We start from the raw sequence: 11,386 nt of genomic DNA on the forward strand, positions 1-11,386 counted from the left end.
GGCCTAAACTTGGGTGCAGGTGGACGGAATTGTGGCCTAGCTGTGATAGGCACTCTAGACTATGAAGATCTAGAGGCACCTACCTCGAATGCCCTCTTGCGACCCTTAGCAGCCACATGCATGTTATTGTGGTTTTCCTAGGTTAGAGCATCGCTGATAAACTCGTTGTAAGTAGTGCACTTGGAATTGGCCATGGTCTTCATCAGTTTGGTGCCTAGACCCCGCTTGAAGCTCTCTATCTTCTTCTCCCCGGTATCCACGAAACCTAGAGCATACCTGGACAGATTGTTGAATGCGTGCATATATTCTGTGAGGGTCTTTGTTCCCTGAGTGAGCCTCATAAATTCAGCCACTTTCATGCGCATTAGGCCCGGGGGAATATGATGTCCCCAAAAAGCCAACTTGAACTGCTCCCATGTCACTCGCGCATTAGCAGGTAGAGATGACAAGAAATGTGCCCACCAGATCTCTGTTGGTCCTTGCAGCTGGTGAGAAGCATACTCAGCTTTCAGATGCTCAGTGACTCTTAGCAGACGAAACTTCTACTCAATTGTTTTGAGCCACTCGTCAACCTGTAGTGGTTCCTCTGCTACCTTAAAGATAGGAGGCTTTGTATCCAAAAATTCCTTAAATGTACTGTGCTGATTTGGCTCGGCCCCTTGTTGCTGTGGATGGCCACGAGTGGTGTTCTGCGCGATGAGGCGCAGAGCTTCCTCCATTGTCCTTTGGCTTCCCAAGAATTGGGCAAAGAACTCCTAAGCGGATGGCGGTGGTGGTGGTGGTAAGTCATCACCATTGCCATCCTATCTGCTACCAGCTCTTGCATGGGTGCGCGTCATCTGCGAAATTGCAACAATAAGCGATTATTGGTTGACGCCACAAGATTGCAGATGAATTTATAATCATGCCAAACTAAAATTACTGGAGACAAATCTCAAATTCACAATAAAAACAGAGGCATAATAATTCATTCTCGCAACATGACACCACCAATTTGATCGCTTATCGGACTCATAGCACGTTAATATTCAAATCATGAGCTCAGATAAATCAACTGGAATTAGCGTTTTAACCGAACATGCGATAGTCATGCAAATAACAATATTACATGATAGTTCAAATCACCAACACCAAACTCCAACTATAGGTCCATTACATAACCAACGATGATACATTAAGTACCTCTACTAAGTACTACGCGATCTAATCCTCGTCATGATCACTATCGAGGTCAGAGATAGGATCATCTCCTTCCTCAGGCTCCACCTCTTCCTCTTCCTCGTCCTCATCGTCATCTTCTTCCATATTTGGACCATCTTCTTCCCCATCCAAGATTGGGTTCAGCTGGTTGTTCAAATAGTGCACTTCATGCTGAAGGTTCATTACTTGAAATTGAGCCTGTGCAAGCTGCTGGCGTAAGCCCCTTTCAGCACGGTTCTGGGCGTTACTCATGTTGCGGCGCCTATCTCGCTCTATCCTTATGGTAGCGACACGGTTTTCTACTGCATCACACTGACGTCTAGCTGTGGACACCTCTATACGAGTGGCCTCCAACTGCTCCCGTAGTCCTGCAAGTAATGCTTGATCATTAGCTCTAGCTTCTTGAGCTGCTGCCCTCTGCTAATCAACTTGCTCCATTTGGGCATGAAGAGTGCCCAAAGCTGCATGGGCTTGGTTAGATTCCCAGCGGGCTTTATTTGCGGCTTTCTTTTGCTTGTGCACACACTTCTTGAGCTTATGCTGCGTGGCTTTAGCTCTCATGAGTTTGTCCATGCAGGTGGTGTATGATTCCTGCCAAAAATCCTTGGTGTCCTGGCGTGCACAAAACATCTTTATCACCGCAAACATTGCACTCATGGAGGGACTAGAGCTATTTGCTCGCTCATCCTGATCTCTGATCAATGCGTTTTGATTACGTTGTTCCCAATTGGTGGTGGATGGATCCACCCATGGAAACATACTCGCTGCACTGCCAATGAGTGCATCTCCATGCTGCTGGCAGACTTGCCTCAAAACGTCAAAGGCCACAACTTGGGTAGCCTCCCAAGGAGTCTTCCCTTCCAATTCTGCCTCCCACTCCTGCCAGAAGGGTGGTTGTGTGCGGGCTGGTATAGTGAGCCGCACCTTGTACCATGGCTGTCCTTCCAAGTACTCTTCAATCCAATGATAAAGGGGTGGTTCCTGGTACCCCTGCAAAGTGCAGAACTCTCCACAATAGGGTAGGTGTTCCAAAAACCATCAGGAAATTCTCACATCCAACTAGTGCTGCCATCTGTACCATCAACATGTACACTTTGTGAGACAAGGCCATAATGGATAAGAGTTACATAACCGAGTAAGAAATTTATAAGGGGATGAACAATGTAATTATGTGAATGGTAATTATCATGATGCATGCTCATTTCGTACGTACTCACAAACTTAGGAAAAATTTGTTTCTAACGGTAGACACGGTGGCATACATACGTTCTCTCATATATAGCGTAACTAGTCGAGCTACATGTTTCGTTGTTAGTGTACCTGCATAAAAGTTTCATTTCAGCCCAAACCCATAATGAAATATGCAGAATGTAAATTTAAATACTTCCATATATGTATACCCATACATATACTTTCGTATCAAAGCTACCCGATAACAGTTTAAACCCACAATTAAATACGCACCACATACACATGCAAGCATGCATACATAGCCGTACCAAAGCTAACTCTCCCTGACCGCACACTCACATCTTGCGTTCATGCCACTCATCATCTTACCTTGGCATAGTGGCATTTGATCCATACATTACCATTCAAGTGAATGGCATCCATACAATAGCACGCCGTATGGACGACGAAGTAAAAACCCCATGTTAGTACTTAGATAGCCACCTAATAGTCCTTAACTTGGGCATAAGGAAAGTGATCATCGACACACTTTAGATTTCAAATACCTATTTATATAGCTATTAGTTGCTAGAAAAGGTTTTGGAAAACAAAAACTTTTGTTTTAAATACACATGTGACAATTAACGTTGAATCTTGCTCTGATGCCAGCTATCGTAGAACCGACCAATTTATAAGAGTACAAGTATAATGGCAGCCTACAAGCGGTCGCACTGTCATACTTGAACCCATATAAACCCGGTAGTCCGTCGAGTACCACGATGGGTCTCGATAAACGATTTACAACAACCAAGATCGTACATGATTCAACATACATGTCGCATATTACATAAAGTTACAGATACATTTTCATCATCAGAGTATGAAACCAAGTTATTACAAACCAAATTTGATAATCAAAAGTGGAAGAAAATTAAGTTTGAAAGTAAAGTTTCCAACATAGTTTAATACAGTGCCAAAATAGGATCACAGTCCACAAAAGCAAGTAGAGGGATTAATAAAGAAGCCTGCCCAAGGCTTACTCCTCATCCACAGCAGGATAGAAGCAACTCTTGCAATAACCATGATAAATAGTGACATTTATAACAATGGGAAATAAAACCCTAAGTATGAGAAGGTACTCAGCTAGACTTACCCATCATAAACCAGAAATAAAATGACTTCAAGGACCATGCAAGGCCGTATAAGTGGAGATAGCTTGACAACATTTTGCATAAATGCAATTAACTTAGTTATTCAATATAGCTCCGTTATCAAGTTAATGATAACTATCCATCTCTAAATTAGCAACTATCTTATGCCAGACATGTAGTATATCATTTTAAAAGCATACAATAGTAACCATAGCCGGTATTATAATTCCATATTCATTCGAACCATCATGTTCCATAACACAGTTACTACGATGCTGGAGCTAGCCAAGTTTCTCACTATCCGGGAGAGACGGCAATTTGAATCAATTTCAACCAGCTAGGAATTTATTCCTAACACAAACCCCGGTAGACCAGATCATTAGTCGCCTTAGGTCACCTTTGGTACAACTCAGGTACATATTTCGTGGGTTCGTACCGCGCCGCACAATCGGGGACACCAAATGCTAGGACATTCAGGACTACCCTGCCCTTGCGCTCAGTTTGGCTCCCTTCAAGGAGCGCACAATGGAACAGGGCCCAGCCTGAGTTGAGCTACTCGGCTTCGCGGTCGGAATGAGTTATTCGGCTAACTAAGTGATAGGCATGCGTTCAATCTTGTCAGAAGTTCCAACAATGGTACGGTCCTTAACCGGCATAGATGGAATCACATGAGTCAACCTACACATAGACTCTGTTCGGCCTCGATTTACATCACCCCATGGTTCTGTTCCACGATAGCAAATATAGCCAACCGTGCTCTAGTATCCACCTATATCTCGCAGGTGATAGGAAATCACCCGACTTCTACCGGTCTAAGCATGGCTAAGCATATGTTCGATCTTGGACCTACATAGGGTTAAAGGTGTATATATATAGACAAGGAATTTATATGCATCAAGTGGTTCCATTCAATTCTTATAACCTAATGCATCAATCATAAGAAGCTTTGAGTAATATTTTGTAAATTACTGCGAGACTTAGAATGCTCCGGGGCTTGCCTTTCAGAAAGGACGTGGGGCGGTGATTAGGACACTCCAGAAGCTCTTTAGGGTTTGCTCCTCGCCTTCGGGAGCTGCGGCTTGAGGATTCTCCTGCTGGTCCCCTTCCTCTACTTCGTCGAACTCCAGCAACGTTATTCCTTCCTCCGAATCCTAGATGCATGAATATGGCATAAGGTATTGCGAATGTATGCATAACAAGTATAATCTGATGATACGTGATGAATGCATTCTTGTAAGTATTCTTAACATCATGGTGCTGAATGTAATAACAAGTGTATCATGTTTTACTGAGTATGTGCATAACTCTTCTTACTTACTCAATCGAACACTTCAACAGTGCATGTACCACACTTACAAAACACCAGCTACTTGTTTTAGTTCATAACTGAAGTTCTATTTATCCAAATGCTGTGATCTTGGACTTTATGGAAAGCTTATAAAATTGCCTACAACTCTTATTTAATCATCAAAAGCTAATTCACAATTTATCTTAACCAAAACAGACAAGGAACCCAGTGCTGTCCAGAAATTCCAGAGAGTAAGCAATTCAGAAATACTAACTTTAAACAGCTATAACTCCCAAACTCTTTGGCTTATTGCTCTGAAATTTGAACACAAAATACATGAAGAAGTTATCTACAACTTTGTTATTAACCATTTTTACAGCAAACACCATTTTTACCATGCAACATACCAAACTACCAAACCTGTCCGAAAACCCGCTCAATTCGAATTATAAAGCAACAATACTTCTACTTCATATAAGCATTTAAAAATTCAACAACGCAAAGTCTACCAACAGTGCAAGCATACCAAATACACTAAAAAAACATAATGGTAAAGCCCAAAATAATTATTTAAATGCCTTTATCATTTTATTTAGATACTTAGGTTAAATAATAAACCTATACTAAATGTGTATCATAAATTCTCAAAAATTTACAGTGCCTTACTAATGCTACCAAACATACTACTGTAAAAGTTTCATGCTATTTTACCAAGTAGAACATTCTATATAAAAATGACAAGACAGAAAGGCTTACAATAGCAAAAATAGAAAATCCTAGTGAAAAGTGTCAAGCAACAGATTTCCTATTTTTCTTATCATCCATATGGTACTAGGATAACCTCCAACAAATTTCATGAATATTGGATTCATAAATAATTTATAAAAATTCATACAAGGATTACCTATTTATAAAAGAAAAATCTATAACTACAAATCTACACATGCACTGATCCTCAAATTTTTACCAGTAGCTCATGCATGTCAAGAGTAGCTTACCACAAAAATTTCATAATTTTTGGAGCACAGGAACTCTAGATATAAAATAAACAAGTTTGCATGCATTCAAAAACACATTTCAAGTTTCAATTTAAATCTTCCAAAAATTCTACTGCAAGTGTCAAGATTATATTTTTCCTAAATACTACACTTCCTAAGGAACACTACCAAATTTATTTCACAATTTTTGAAGCTACATAGCCTGACCTATCAAGTTTCAAAGATTGTACCAAAACTGTAAATAAATGACCCATCCTACTTTCACCAGTCGTTGACAGCCGGGTCCCGCCTGATAGGGGACCCCACACATCAGTGACATAGAAGCAGAGCAGCGGCGCTGCGCGACATCGCGTGGCCACGGCTCATCGACGGCGAGCTTCACCGGCGATGACATCAACACGACATGATCTCCATGACCTAGCGCGTCGATTGAGCTACTGGGTTGGGCCTCTCGCCGGCGCTAACGACGACAGCGGCGGCCATGGCGGCTCGGCAGAGCTGGGCGGCGGCGCTACATTGGTGGAGACCACGGCGGTTCCAACCAAGGCATGGACGAGCACCAATGCACTACGGTACACCTATTGGACGCTCTATCGTGGCATGAGGTGGTCAGATTTGGCCAAACCACGGCAACGGAGGGTAGCGGCGGAGCAATGGCGACAGCCGTGCGTGGCAAGGAGGCTTACCGGGCCGTTACGACAAGAAAAGCAGGTGCGGTGGGATGGTGCGAGCACGGTGGGGTGACTGTGGTGACGGAGGAGCGGCAAGGGCGAGCTGGCGCTAGTGATGGCGACGGTGGCGAGCGCTCGGTGCTACGACTGCTGCTGTGGCGAAGGAGGCCGAGGAAAAGCAAATGGTGTGCTCGGCTCAGTGCGGGCGGGTGCTAGGGGTGTTAAGGCGCGCGCTGGCCTTCCTTGGCCGCACAGGGCAGGGCGTCGGTGACGTGCGGCCATGCCTCCCTCCACGTGGCATGCGAGCTCTGCCGGTGTCGGCCACTGAATCAGCGTCATTCAGTTCATTCAGTTAAGCAATGCAAGGTGTGACAGCGGGTTTTGATAATGATTTAACTGCTAAACCATAGCTCCATAGTGTAAATGACCTAAATGACTTTTATAGACCTATGTACCAGCTCCATTTGTTCTTAAAGAATCATGTGCTAATTTGCAACCAAAATCGAGTTACATCATCCCCTAAAGTCGGCTTGTCAGTCTATCAGTTCCTAAGGGACTTAGCGAAAATTGCTAAGTGTTGAAATGTGGATTTGCTGATTTTTGTGAGCCTAATTCAAGAATGTTAGGAGCTAAATCAGTCAATGACCCAAAAATAAAAGTTGTTCCTCTTGCCAAACACTACAACTTTGCTTTAGTGACCACCTCCATGCAAGGTCTCTAGCACATAGTTCAAACTTGGTCAAACATGTCACATTTAATGATGGTATGCCTTCAAACTAGGGCTTAAGGACCTATTTACCCCTAACCAATGAATATCAAAGTTGTTCATAATGATACTCTAAACATGTTTAAGCTAACTACAAGGTCACACAATCATTTCATGCATTGGTCACTCATAGGGCTATCCAGGTCAACCCATGTAATCTTAAGTGCTTGATCATGAAAGGTGACATTCATGAACCATGTTCCCTTTTGCTAACCTAAGTGTTGCTAACATGTTTTTGTGACTCATATCAACCAATTACCTGTATACACTCATGATCATATGTATATACACATGGAAACATGAAATACTAAGAAATGTTGCAAATGTTTCAATCAATTGTTTCAAGTGTAAATGCTTATATATGAATGCTTGATGATCATGCTCATGCTATGCAAGTCAAGTTATGCAAGGCTAACACCTAGGGTGTTACATATAGTATCCACAATGTACACTCCCCGGCTTCTGCTTGGGGCACTGTATGTTTTGCATATGAAAATGTTAAGTAATGCTTTTGACAGCCATGTAACGGAGTACTGAAGAAGTAAGTTACACTTACCGCACATAGTGTTTTTATAGCCAGCTTTTCCTTTCTTGCTGGATCATGCCTTCCATGATGATTAGTGACATAGAACCTAAATTCCCTGTTTGAATTATTTTAGCAAATACAACTTGTTAGTATCCAAAAGTCAATGTTACAAGTATGTATACAAACATATAAGCTAATGAGGATTGTTGATATGTATACGTCTTGAGAATCGATATGAAGTCTTTGTATGTCACTGTGTCCCTATCTAATGAATCAAAGACCCATGCCATGCTCCTCCCAACATCGATGGCTATACAAATCCAGTGGTTGTTGCATAGATTTAATCATAGAACTAGATAAGCTCTTTTGCATCGAATAAAATATATCGAACAAAGCTTTAAGTATAGAGTTGAACTTACTCGAAGTTGTTTGGTAGCCATATAGTAAAGTGTTGTTGGAGATTTTTGAAAGCCAGGGCAATGTATGCCGCAACCTTAAGGGACTCTTCCCTTAGTTTCGCCGTATGGATGCGCTCTTTCTCCTGAAGAGTCTTTGCAGCAGCTAGCTCTTTGGCATCCAGTGTCCACCGTTTAGGGTAATTAAAATTTGTTTGGGCTATAGCTTGAGGGTCTACATACCTAGCTTTCACACTTGGCATTTGTTTGACAATGTACACTTGCATTCTACAAATCACGGCGTGGGTTAGTTACAACAAAATTCAAAGATTACATTCATATCATATCGGGAGGACAAGGACTTACAGGCACCATGTGCGAATTAGATTCATCTCCATTTCTCCCAGGTGAAAGCATGTGTGCATGTCATTGAAGTCAAAGACAATTTTCCCGGCTGGGATTCCAAATGTGCTGGTGGGAAAGCATGCTTGTATGAGATCTATGCTCGTTGGGAGAACACGCAAGTACCAATCATGGAACCTTCTCATTTCAAGTGGCAGGCGCTGGATGTCCTGTTTGGTAGGAAGGGCTTGCCTCTTTCATATGTTTTCAGGCAATCCTTTGACTATTTGATGGCATCAACATTTGGATACTGCTTTGCAATTTGGTGGAGTTTGCTAGTGACGGCCTCCTCAGAACCCCGTGATGGGACTTTTTTAACTTAGTTCTCAGGCTTGAACTGGTCATGAGAAAACTACTTGGACACCGATGAGACGTCTTTGATCAGAACATAAACTAGCCTTATGGTGATTGGATGCTTCTTTCAAAGTTCCCATTCAGGCATGTCCTCATCTTCTTGTGCATCACCTTCTTCAGGAGGCACTTGTTGTTCATGTATTGGTTGTGCTTGTTGAGAAGACTATGGTATCTCAGGATGCACTTGCTCGGTATGAGCTAGAGAAGGTTGTGGCATCTCATCAGGCACATGCTCGCTAGGAGGCAGGGAAGAATGTGGCATCTCAGGAATGTGGGGGTCACAAGACGGTGAAAATATCTCCTCGACCTCAATAACTCGCTCCAAATTTGGAAGAGGGGGAGGTGGCGAAGAAGCAGTCAATATAATGTCCCGTTTGTGCCAGAGGATGAACTGCCCCATAACGTCTCCGAGTAACACCAGCCCCTCAAGAGTTGCATAGTCTATCCACCACTGCATGAACTTGAGCTTCACTGTATGCACCTCGACCCTAGTGTAGTCTGATAGTATCTTATTATTGTGGTGTAAGCCACCGGGAGGATGTGCCACACCCATTGCCACCTCCATCATAGTGTTTTGTCGGCCGCTGAGAAACACAAAGGTGCAACTAGTTGGTTCCCGTATGCGATCGACAAGGGTTGTGGCTATAGTGGAACCTTGGTTGCTAGGAACTTTTAGAGGGCTACCAACTAATGCCAGTTCTCCTAGCAGCGTCACTAATATTCGTGGCTCCGTAGACAGTCCTTGCTCCTCCAGTGCCTTTGCAACTAGAGCCTTCACTTGGAGCTCAAGACTAGTCTCCCAGTCTCTATCATGTTTCTTGTACATGTGCCTGTCCTCTTCAAATTCTTGCTTCTAGGTCGTCCTTTTCCCTAGCCCCCTGGTGCGGCCTATGTGCTCCTTGTTTCCCAAGCCAAGGCTAAGCTCTTCCCTCTCTCTGGAAGGATTGAATGAGCCCTTCTCCTTGTCTTCAGCATATTTCAGTATCCTTGATACTACCTCTTGGGTCTCTGGCTTATCAAACTTAAGATTACCGCCGGATAATTCTATACTCCTCGCATATATCCAATTCCTTGAGCGTACCTTCAAATTCATCACATCGATATTCCCAGCAGCTACGGCTTCTTCGTCCATCTTCCTAAACTACTCTTCCTTGGCATAGTAGTCACCAAGGCCTAGATGATGGTGGTGTTTGTTCCTCTTCGCCAGCTCGGTGTTACGGGCACTGAGCTCCAATGCCTCTGGTGAAGTCTTCTGAGCCATGAGCTCCTCCCATTGACTAGGAGTTATTTTGCCGAACTCGTTGAAGGGAGTTAACCTCTTTTGGATATACTTCATGTTGAGCTCCAACCTCCAACGTCGAAATGACTTCCCATCATCCTGAAAGCATTTTTTTACCAGTTCGTGCTTACCCTCTGGAAATCTAAAATTGAGCTTCAGCTGCCTATCCCATAGTCCATTCTTTTTGTTCTCTGGTACCTCTTTCCAGTTAGGGATTGCTAGGTTTAATTTATCTCTTACTAGGGCCTCGATCACATTACGGAATTGTCCTCTTAATTCCTTTAGCTCAAGGATCTCCCCTGCTAGCCCGACCTCCGTTATCACATAGCATGCCTTATCTAGATATAGATTTCCTTTTCTATCCCCTTGTTTCCTCTTAGGCTTGGTAGTCGTGGTTGTGTCTTGAGGTTGTGGAGCAGAGGCATCGTGATCTGTCTCTGTGGCTGTTGCCTCTGCTCTCCTTTCCTCTACTCTGTCTTGTCCAACAAGATGTCGTGGACGTCGATGTCGTCTTTTTTGAGTTTCAGGAGGTACCTGTATATACGATAGGTCAAAGTGTTAGCAGAGATAACACAACCAAAGCTTTAGCAAAATTTACAAGCTAAGGCTTTTTCCCTACCTCCTCGTTCGGGTTAAAATCCTTGTCCAAATCTTCCTCTGTTGGCCTCCTTCTGGCTTCACGTGGGAAAGGATCCTCGGGACTTTCATATCCCTCTTCTGAGTCATCATCCTCTTCTTCTTCGCCTTTAGCGGCCTCTCCTTCGGGGCCTTCCTCCTCGTCACACTCCTCTTGAGTAAGCATCACTTCTAGATCCCTTTCTACCTCATTATCGAACTATTCCTAAGTAAGCTGGTCCTCTAGTGTTTGCTCCTTAAGGGTTGGCTGCTCATCATGTTCGGGGCATCGGGCTGCACTGTCTGGTGTCCGCGATATTATTTCGCGCTTTGTTCTAATAGATGCAAGAAAGTGTGCTCTAGGTACGCAAGAAGGTATAAGAAATCAAAAAGGTCTATAAACCAAAGTAGTCCTATAAAACAACAATATATCAAAAAATGAGAAATGGCAATAGTAGAGGCCTCAGAAACATGTCAATCATCATTTGATCTTGAACTTGGAGCATCAAGGCATCATAACAGAGAAGAGAGGAGAAGGTAATGTAGAGGCGGCTGCTAATGATGCTAAGTT

Source organism: Miscanthus floridulus, chromosome 5 (genome assembly GCF_019320115.1).
Source record: "Miscanthus floridulus cultivar M001 chromosome 5, ASM1932011v1, whole genome shotgun sequence".
In the NCBI taxonomy this organism is placed as follows: Eukaryota; Viridiplantae; Streptophyta; class Magnoliopsida; order Poales; family Poaceae; genus Miscanthus; species Miscanthus floridulus.